General features: G+C 40.4%; 1 pseudogene; it reads left to right on the forward strand.

Moving 5' to 3' along the window:
* Positions 1–1,457: 1,457 nt before the first annotated feature.
* Positions 1,458–11,194, forward strand: LOC114492142 (annotated as a pseudogene).
* The last annotated feature ends 299 nt before the right edge of the window (positions 11,195–11,493 follow it).

The raw sequence follows: 11,493 nt of genomic DNA on the forward strand, positions 1-11,493 counted from the left end.
TCATCGGCAGTTCTTTCGGTTCGGGGAGCTTGCAAACTCCTCCGGAAAAAAGCGTGAATTTTAGTGACACTGGAGTTCAAAGCAGCTGGGACCGCCTCCTGTCCAGCGTTTTTGCACCTTCCCGCGCGGAAAGAGCTAGGAAATGAAGAGACGGTAGCGGCTGCCCCTGCAGGAATGGCTGCGGAGGATAGGTCACGTGGCCCAGCTTCCGGCCGGTGGCGCGCTCGGACTTCGGGCAGAGTGCGAAATGCGGAGTCATCATCGCCTGGGCTGGCATCTGGGTTTGGACTCAGCGGTTCGAGGCGTTCTCGTCACTCGCCCAATATGGACCTTTGACTTGCAAAGTTGTGTGCGTGTTCCTAAGTGGGGTGACAGCTGATTTGGGTCCACTGTTAACACATTCCAGAAGTCATAAACCCGGAAATCGGCTGAGTTTTTTTTTTATCTCCACCAGTACACGTTAAAAAGTCTTTGGGTTTAAGTTCTCCCAAGGTCTGGCCCTTGCTTTCTCTGATTTCTCTCAGTGATGCAAATGCCAAGAAAACAAACCAAAACACCCGCTACCAGATTATGACAACATGATAACTCTTCCTAGTTTTTAAAAAATGCTGCAAAAATTCTATGGCTCTACGTGGCCAGCGTGTAGTGACTAAAGTCTGAAATACTCCAACCCACCGACTCACATGGTCTCTCACTGCAAGACAGCTGGCAGAAAAATGTCCATAAATTGGAGTGAATTTGACCTACTTTGCCCAAGCAAATCCCACCTTTATGTCAACATTTCACGCAGAAAAGAATGTTTAGAAGGCACAATTCATAGTACCTAATTTTCTTGTCCTTAGGAATTTTGAAAGACATGGAATGTAGTCTGGATGAGTGACGGAGTTTATCCTCAAAAGACAAAAGGAAAGTGTCAAAGTTCTATGCCGCTGAAAGCAGATTTTAATACCAGATATGCTTTTAGAGAGAAGAGCAGATGTAACCTGCTAGGACATGAACGGAAGAGATTCGAGAAAGCAGAGGCCAGTAATACTCTGAAATGAGAAGTTGTGGATAGGTTTATGAACAGATTTAGAGAATATCTATTAACCTTGAGATTTAACGCCATCTGAGCTTCCTACTCTTTAAACACTCAGTTGCTTCTTGGTTGCCTGCACAGCTGCCTCTTTGGAAGCACTTCTTAAAAATACACAGGAAATCATAGTATTCCTGATAAACAAAATTGTGATTCTATTTAACATTCAACTGACTATCAGCTTGTAAGGTTATATCATTCCTGGTCAATTTCACTGCAGTATTTTATGAGGACTTCGTGTTATCTCCTTATATACATGCTACCAACTGTTTTCACATGGAATCCCTCACCTTCCACTTTGTTTTGTTCCCTACCACTTGGTATTCTTAACTAAATGATCCAGTGTTTTTTGCCGTTAAGATAAGACCACTGCAGACAGGACATGGGAACAATTATGAGATTTACTGTCCACAGAATTATTGGTGGAGGGATTGATGACAGGTATGCTTTGATTGGGTCTTGACCTAAGAAATAATGGAATATAGTTACTGGATTTAAAAAGTAGAAAACCCAACCCTGACCTGCATGGCTCAGTGGGTTGAGTGTCATCCTGCAAACCAGAGGCAACCTATCAAACTTCCTCTCTTCCCCTCTCTAAAAACAAATAAAATCTTTTTAAAAAAGCAGAAAACCCAGTCCTGGCATCCTGAAGACCCTCAGACTACATGGGGGTCCTGTCTGAGTTTGCCTGTCTCTTTACACACTGTAAATTGCAACATTGCTTAAATACTATATTAATATTTTCTCAGATATCTTCCCTAGTGTGCCTGGCATCTAAGTAACCATCATGGATTCCATTCCAATTCATCGTTTCTCAATCCTCATTTTGCTATGACATGCCTTCAATCAAAACAGGTGTGCCAGCCAATTTAGTTTCAGAAAGAGACATTCTCTGATCTTTTGCCAAAATAGTGGGTCTGCACAATTTGGAGGCTACAGCCCTTTAATTCAGAAAACTGAAAATCTGTAAATGGAAAACTCCCATGTAGGGCTGGATTTAGCATTGTATTTAAATTGTTTTTATTCTAACTTTCTCTTCTTTCTGCCCAGAAGCTTGATGAACCCTTCTAAGTTTAGCAATTCCATGTACTATATGAAATATTTATACTGGATTTCCTTCATGAATTCATACATTGTAACAGCCATATACTTAAAAAGATAAATACATGATAGTGCTATTTCTTTGTGATGAATCCCTTTTTTTAATTTCAAAATGTTTTCATTTGGCAGATGAAAAGTTACTTCTATCTTTTAATACTAATATTCTGCCTAAACACTGGGTAACTGCCAAACAAAAGAAGAAAAGGGGAAAAAAATCAATGCATAAATTTTAATATACTGTAAACAAACACCAAACCTTACATGTCCAAACATTTAAATGTTTTACTGTCCAAATGACTTTTTAAACAATGCCAAGACAGAAGAAAATTTACCTGCAGATATGAAGGCATGTTCTATGTGGAAGGATAAGATCTACTTCTGAGGTGGCTATGAGAATATTTTAAGTTTTGTTTTGTGGGGGGTTTTTTTGTTTTCTTGTTTTAACCTAAAAGTTTCTCCAGGTTTTTGTTTTGTTTTGTTTTTTAAAAGGAGCTGAATTTTGTGTCTCTTTTTGAATCATAATCCATGTTTCAGGGATAACACTCCCCAAGGGCTGCTTTGACCCCGTTGTATAACGAACATTGAGGATTTGAGGGGTGGAGGATATGAATAACAAGGAGAGGATGTGACTACCTAGTGATGTTTTTGTTATTAAATTTAACACCTCCTCACCCCCCAAGAAAGGTAAATCTAAAAGTCTGCTCATGGAAATTAGCTTCAACTAAAATCACCTTATATGATTTCCCTTCACCTTCCATATTCTTAAATAATAATAAATAAATAATAAAGCTAATTATTTAGCATGTTTAGGCATCATGCACCCTTTATATGCTCAGAAGTGTTAGGCATTTTTGGAAGATACAGTAGTGAAGAGGAACGATCTTATTTCTCAAACTTATTAATCCTGGTGGAAATCCCTGTTGTAAAGCAGTAGTTCATAATTACAACATTTATTCGAGATATTAAAACACTGATGTATTTAGTCCTAACCCCCAAAATTATACTACATTCAGATTTCACCTAATTTTAGGTCTTTACCAAAAAAAAAAAAAAAACCCCAAACCACATTGATTTCTACATGTAGCAATTTTTGATGCATTGTATAAGAATAAATTGCTGCCCTGGCTGGCGTAGCTCAGTGAATTGAGCATGGGCTGCGAACCAAAGTGTCGCAGGTTCGATTCCCAGTCAGGATACATGCCTGGGTTGCAGGCCATGACCCCCAGCAACTGCTCATTGATGTTTCTCTCTCTCTCTTTTTCTCCCTCCCTTCCCTCTCTGGAAATAAATAAATAAAATCTTAAAAAGAAAAAAAAGAATAAATTGCTGACCACACAAATTACTTCTAAGGTTTTTTAAAATGTCCACTTCCTCCCATCTAACATAATTTGAAATTGCTTTTCCATGTCTTAAAACAGCAACTAACTTGCAGTTATTTTCTGTATACCAAAATGTAAGCCAGTTTCTGGTGGTTTTGTAAAAATAAATTACCTTAGAGTGCAGAGTCTTTGTGGAATAAAGCTTGACTCTAACATTAACTCTGCTGTGTGACCTGCAGTAACTAAACCTCTGTGTATTGATAAGGTGGAATAAAAACCACTACATATGATTGTTGGGAAGATCAGAGTTACTAGGAAGTGCTTTAATTTGGTGGATGTTTTTATTATTTATGGTAAATATACAATAGCTACATCGACATCATCAAAACAAGGGAGAGGTCTTTCAAACTCATTTTGTAGAAAACTATAATTAGATTTTAATGATGATGCCAAATGGTCAGTGATTTATTTATCCACAAGAAGTTTGGCCAAAGTTTGATACCTCAAGTGGTAAGTACACCACTTTTGTATGTAAATGTAATAGTTATATGCTGTCATGAGAGCAGACTTCTTAAACTGAATACTGATATATCAGTTGGAATTCAACTATTTATCAAGTTGCTTAGTAATACATGTGCCCAATTACATTTAGCAAAATTACCTATAAATTTGGCCATTGACTCAGCAATACCAGTTTCAGGACTCTGTCCCGCAGATATAGTGGCAAAAATATGAACAGATTTATGCTCCAGGACTATTCTTTGTGGGACTAATTGTTAACACTAAAATAATAGAAACATACCCTACATGTGCATGTAGGGAGATTGGCTGAGTAAACTATGGTATTTGCAAACATTGGAGTTCTGTGCAACTGTAACAAGGGGTGAGGAATATCTGTATAGACCACTAGTGAATGATCTTCACGATACAGTGTTCAGTGAAAAAAGCAAAGTAGAAAAAATTGTTATTTGCATTCTGTTTAAGAAAAGGGGAATAATAAAAATGTGTACACATACCCTTGCTTACATATCTTTTTAAAAAAAGGAAAGATAAAAGAAGGAAACAAGCTAAATATAACCAGAGACATTGGAATTAAGAAAAATCTGACAGTAACCAGAGGAGAGGTGGGAGGGGATAATGGAGAGAAGAGGGAAAGGGCTTTCAGGAATGACTAGAAAGGACACACGGACAAAACCAAGGAGGAGTGGAAGCAAGGGAGGGAGGTGGGTTTGCCTGGTGAGGGGAGTGGTGGTGGGTAAACACAGACAACTGTAATTGAGCAACAATAAAATAATTTAAATAAAATAAATAAATAGGAAAGATAAACTACTTTTCTAAAAAAGTTACTAGAAGTAGAAAATATTGTGACAGGACAGAAATAGAAGCTAGACTTACTTAACTATATTTTTTTAGAGTAGATTCTGAAAACAAATATTTCACTTAATTATAAAACAAAATTATCTTTTGAAAAAAAAATCCCAAAACTGAAAATAAAATGAATCAAATCAACCTAATGGTATATTCCATAACATCCATGAAGAAGAACTTTCCCAAGCAACTTTAAAACACTGTAATTTTACCATATTAAGTAAACATGTAGTGTGATATTCTCTAAGGACAAAAATAAGAAAAATATCTTTTCACTGTCCTCAGTATTGGTGCCATTAGTATTTGCTTATGTATTCTGTTTTGTTTTGTTTTGAATATGAAGTGTATGATAAAGAAAGTGAGCAATTAAGCCCTGGCTGGTGTAGCTCAGTGGATTGAGCGCGGGCTGCAAACCAAAGGGTCAATTCCTAGTCAGAGCACATACCTGGGTTGCACTCCAGGTCCCCAGTGGGGGGCATGAAAGAGGCAACCACTCATTGATGTTTCTCTCCCTCTCTCTCCCCCTTCCCCTCTGTCTAAAAATAAATAAATAAATAAATTGATTGCCTCTATAAAGACTGTATTTCCAAATAAAGTCATTTTTCTGAAGGACTGTGGTTAGGGCTTTAACACATCTTTTTAGGGGGACACAATTCAACTCATAACAGAAGATATCAAGGACTACTAGAATCACATCAAAGAAGAAGGTCCTACTTGTCAAAGGTGAGACACATTTGAATATCAGTAGGATAGCACTTGCAGCAAGTTGAACCACATCAAATATTTAAATCTATTCATTGATAATGCTAAAAAAACAACATGAAAATTCTAATTAGCCACCATCAGAGGATGCTAAGGAAACAACTCATTACTTTGAAGACTGGTAAATAAAGAAAAATAATCAAGCATTTATTCAGCCTTTCCTACATGAACTGTACCATCAAGTACCAAATAGTAGATGTGCTAAGTTAAATGATGGCCCCCAAAAGATGTGTCCCTGTCCTAATCCCCAGAACCTGTGAATGTTACCTTATTTGGGAAACGGGACTTTGGTAGTGTAATTAGGTTAAGGATTTTGTGATGAGCTCATCCTAGTATATACACTGGTAGGCCCTAAATCCAATGACAAATTATATTTATAAAGGACACACAGAGGTGAACAGACAGAAGAGGAAGAAGAAATGTATCCAGAGTGGTAGAAATCGGTGTGATGCAGACACAAGGAGTGCCAGCAGCCACCACAAGTTGAAAGGGGCAAAGAACATTCTCCCCTAGAGCCTGTGAAAGGATAAATCTCTGTTGTTTTTAAGTCCTGAAGTTTGTGGTTGCTTTTTACGACGTCCTCAGGGAACTAATACAGTAGATGAGATAAAGTTTCTCTTTGAAAAAGTATGGCAGCTAATAAGTGAATGAGGAATGAGAGGTTACCACCATTTTGCAACCTCTAGTAAATTAAGAAATGGAGGCATTAAGCCCTGACACCTGCCAACACCAGAGAAGGAAACCACCAAATATTATGTGCTCTCTGACGAAGAACGTGCTGCCACCCATAAGTTAGTCTTACTCCCACCCCTACCACTCAAAAATATAAATCCTGAACGCGATTAAACTTCTAGATCCAACTAACAACTTATAAAAATTATATGAGATGCAGGGACATGGTAAACTGTTGGGAGCTGCCCTGCCTGGTTTCAGGAGATGTAACCCCCCCATGGCTAAGGCTGAGTGAGCAACCTTCCAACTATAAGCCACTAAGGAGACAAAGCTTATGTCCCTGGCAGGAGTGCCGCTTCTGCTCCTTTTTCCATAACTGGCCCCCAATGCTTGATCAGTTAGCCAATGACGGGTAAGATTCCCCAAGAGGGGAATGATCTAAGACAGGCATGATCACGTGGAGGTCCCAGGGAAGGACTTGGGGGGCTATAGAGAAAGGGGGTGATGTACCCTCACCCTTCAGCTTTGACAAAGCCTGAGTCCTCATTCTGCCTGTGAGAAGTCTCTTAATCTCTTGGCTGCCTTACTTCTCCTGCCTGACTTAATCCTGAAACAATGACAGAGGGCAGTGAGGACCTATGCTGGAAAGGGCAGGTTTCCCTGGGTGATCAGGACTGAGAAAGAATAGTAAACTCCTGTGAAACCTGCTTTGCTAAGAATGCTCTCCATTAAAGGATAAAGGTGGAACAGGAAATGAGTTTGTTTCTCCAAGTTTTGTAGCCCTTTAGCTAACAGACCCTAACTTAGAATAAGCCCTCGTAGTTCTTTGTATGTTATCTATTTGATCCTTATTGCCTGACAATGATTAATGAACTTTGCCTGTATTCCTGTGCAACTTAAAAGCCAATAAAAACCCTGTGGAGGGAAGGATCAGGGCACTCTCCCCTAGAGAGAGTGGCCAGGCCGCTCTGAGGCACCAGCCCCTTGAGAGGGTAGCTGTGCTGTCCCTTTTCCTCCACAGGACTTGGTAGTCCACATGAATTTGTCTCATGTTTCATCCATAATGCCGCGGACACTGTGGGCTGGTGTCTTTGTCAGTAAACTACCTATCAAGAATGCAACCAACAAAATCCAGACCCTGGGAAGCTATAAGACCCAGTGAGGCCTGGGGCTCACTGAGGCCAGCTGCTGCTTGTGTGAGAGGATTTAGGAAGTTGTAAAGCCTGAGCCAAGACCAGCCATTCATATGGAAAAGCAGGTTGGGTGGGCCTGTAAAATGGGTGGGGCGGAGTCTCTGGGAATGTCCAAGACAGATCAAACAATGTTAGCCAGGTTGATGGACTCTTCCATACAGGACTAGTCTGCTGGCTCTGTTGGGGAAGGGTCCTGAAAAGGTACAATGGCCTCTTCTCACTTTGATGCTGAGGCAAGAGATAATCAGGAAAAAGGAAATTCTGGAGGTGCCCCAGGGCTAAGACAAAGGACATTGATACAGAACAGAGACCCTGTTTTGCTTTCTGGAAAAGCACTGAATCATGGTAGATCTTGAATGCTCCTGCACAGAAGACGCTACATGACCTTTGCTTCATTATAATAGCATTATAATAAATTAACATTTTTTGACCATCTTGCCCAATGGCCAATCAAGGAAAATCATGGGAGACCACATGTGCAGTAGCTTTAAAGTAATATAATTTCATGTACATATGCAATAAAGCCCCGCCAAAACTAGTCAGGAATATCTGCCCTATAAGAATAAAATCCCTCCAGCCCCTGAGGTCAGTCTCTGCTTGGAGTTGGCCCATTCCCATGCTCTGTGGAGTGAACTATTGCTTAATAAATCTGCTCTCTCTCTCTCTCTCTTTCTTTCTGCTATAAACTCTCTTGTGTGTTCAGTTCAATTCTTTGTGCACAATCACCAAGAACCTGGTTACCTGTGCCCACCTGCAACAATGCCAGACACCTCAGTATCCCCCTGCACACCACTGGTGCCCCTCAAGCTGCCTTCCCTGCCCCGGTGCCCAGAGGGAGTGAGTCTGAGCAGGTGAGTCCATGTGTGGTTTCTTTAAGAACTGCTTGGGCCAGAGTTTCGTCCACCAACTCAATCCCTGCTGGTTTTTCCAGCCAGAAATTGTGGAGACTTATCTTCCTGGCACTGGAACCCTGTGCTGGGGGGTGGGGGTGCTGGTGTGAGGCTGGGACTCCTCACTCCTGAGATATCCTTCCTGAATTTTTATCCACCACACGTGGATGTGGGACCAAACTGCTCTGTGTCTGCACCCCTCCTACCAGTCTGGGTGGGTGTAGTTTTTTAATCCCATAGTTGTCAGACTTTTCAACTTGAATTCTGTCAGTTCTGAGCGATGGTTGTTCTATATTTTAGTTATAATTTTGTGGTTGTTGAATAGGTGAGCCCTGTCTGCCTATGCCACCATCTCGACCAGAAGTCCCCAGGATCTAATTTCTTGAACAAATAAATTTAGAGAGATAGAATCTACAGATTAAAAGTCACTTAAAAGACCTATCAAAGACCTATCACAATCTGGGGAACTTATTCGGATCCTAATTCAAGTAAACTGTAAAAAAAGATGACAATTAGAAATTGGAACATTATTGAATATTTGATGAAATTAAAGTTCTTGAATTAAATGAAATTTTTCATTAAAAATTTAAGAATTAACCCAGTGAAGTCTTATTTTACAATCAGTAATGATTCTTTATCCACACAGCTTATCTTCTTTTTTTTTTAAAGATTTATTTATTTATTTTTTGGAGAGGGGAAGGGAGGGAGAAAGAGAGAGAGAGAAACATTAATGTGTGGTTGCCTCTCATGTGGCCTGCAACCCAGGCATGTGCCCTGACTGGGAATTGAACCCGCGATGCTTTGGTTTGCAGCCCAAGCTCAAACCACTGAGCTACGCCAGCCAGGGCACAGCTTATCTTCTAATTGTAGACAGTTGGTGTCCCCAAGAAGGCTCGGTGTTGTGTTATAAATGTAATTACAATCAAACATGGTGTTTAATTACATGGTTTCCTCTTTCTCTCATTCTTGGCTGTCAACTATATATGCCTTATCTTGATTCACAAGTTGAACAGCTGTGATTTGGGACAGTTAAAAATGGGGAAAATTAACGTGCTGGCTCAGATTTAGTCAGAATATTATTGTTCTAGAATAATCTTAGAGAATTATTACTGAAACTGGAACTAGACAGACTAATTTCATTTTTTTTCTCCAGAACCTACCTTCCACTGGTAGTAGAAACAATAGAGGTTATAAAAAGTGAGGTGACACAAACATGATTAGATTCCAGACCAGAATGGAAGTAAGGGGTCTGCATAAATACCAAGGGGCTAACCTTTGTTTAAACAAAGGTTTCTGTGACAAAATCAAGGGGTGCAATTCAAACACTTTCTTGAGAACAAGGCTCTGGATTAATGTTGTAGGATGGTTCGTCCAATAAATGAAAGAACCAGTAGGAAACAAGAATGGATATTTAGCCCTCGCTGTGTTGCTAAGTTGGTTGGAGCCATCATCCCCATAAGCCAAGGCTGTGGTTCTATCCCTAGTCAGGGCACATATGAGAATCAACCAGTGAATGGACAGATAGATGAAACAACAAATCGATGTTTCTCTCCCTCTCTTTCTCTCTCTCTCTAAAATCAATAAATTAAAAAAATTAAAGACTTGACTTATTTTTAGAGAGAGGGGAAAGGAGAGAGAAAGACAGGGAGGGAAACCTGATGTGTGAGAGAAACAGCAATTGGTTGCCTCTCTCGTGCCCCCATCTGAGGACCTGGCCCACAACCAAGGCATGGGTCTTGACTGGGAATCGAACAGGTGCTCAGTCCACTGAGATACACCAATCAGGGCTAAAATCAATAAGTAAAATTTTTAAAAAGAAATTATTTTAAAAATAATGGATATTTAAATAGGAAAAATGGAGATTTAAAAAATGAGCTCTTTTCCGGTTTTTGCAGCGTGAGCAGCACAGTCTCCCGTGACACCCTCCATGCGGTGGTGCTGGATGTGCTGCCTGGGAACCAGGGCAAGCACCACAGGTTTTGGGGTCGGAGGAGCTGCAGATCAGCTTGAAGAATTATGACCCTCAGAAGGACATATGCTTCTCAGGCATCATCGGCTTAAGGCCCCCTCCACCTCAAGTTCTCCATCTGTGTTCCGGGGGACCAGCAGCACTGTCAGGAGGCCAAGAGTGTGAATATCCCTCAGGGGTGTGGAACCCGAGGCCTGTGGGCTGCTTGCAGCCCAAGATGGCTATGAATGTGCAGCCATCACAAAACCGTAAATTTACTTAAAACCTTGTGTTGCTCATCAGTTTTTGTTAGCGTTTGTGTATTTAATCTGTGGCCCAATACAATTCCTCTCTCACTGTGGCCCATAAACGCCAAAAGGTTGGACACCCCTTACCCCACATGGACACTGAGGTGCTGAAGAAACTCAACAAGAATAAGAAACTGGTCAGGAAGCTGGCCAAGAAGGATGATGCCTTTTTAGCTTCAGAGTCTCTCATCAAGCAGATCCCATGAATCCTGCACCCAGCTTGAAGAAGGCTAGCAAGTTCCCTTCCTTCTTGACCTGCAGTGAGATCATGGTGGCCGAAGTCCATGAAGTGAAATCTACAATCACGTTCCAGATGAAGAAGGTGCTGTGTCTGGTGGCTGTTGGCCACGGGAAGATGACAGGTGATGAGCTGGTGTACAATAGCCACTTGGCTGTCAATTTCCTGGTGTCACTGTTCAAAAAGAACTGGCAGAACAGTCCGGGCTTTGTATACCAAGAGCACCACAGGCAAGCCCCAGCGCCTGTGCTAAGGTACAGCTTAATAAACCAATCCTGTTTCTATTAAAAAAAAAGGGGGAGTAATTTGCCATTTTGTATTACCTGCCCAGTTGAGAAATAATAATAATAATAATACACTTACAGCTTTAATCCCGTGGTATCTCCTTTGAAGCTTATAACAGTCAAATGAGATAAGTAATATTATCCATTTATTATGCATAGAAAACTGAGACTCAGTTTAAGCAGTGACTTGTCCAAAGTCTTATTGCTATTTGTGAAATTGTAGAGGTTAAAGTTCAAGTGTCTTTCCACTTGTCTAAGAAGCTAAGAAGCTTAGAAAATAAGAAGCTATCAATTCAAGATAGTGTGAAACTTTTGAGTCAAATGTTGCTCCTTAA

Source organism: Phyllostomus discolor, chromosome 1, assembly GCF_004126475.2.
Source record: "Phyllostomus discolor isolate MPI-MPIP mPhyDis1 chromosome 1, mPhyDis1.pri.v3, whole genome shotgun sequence".
NCBI lineage: Eukaryota > Metazoa > Chordata > Mammalia > Chiroptera > Phyllostomidae > Phyllostomus > Phyllostomus discolor.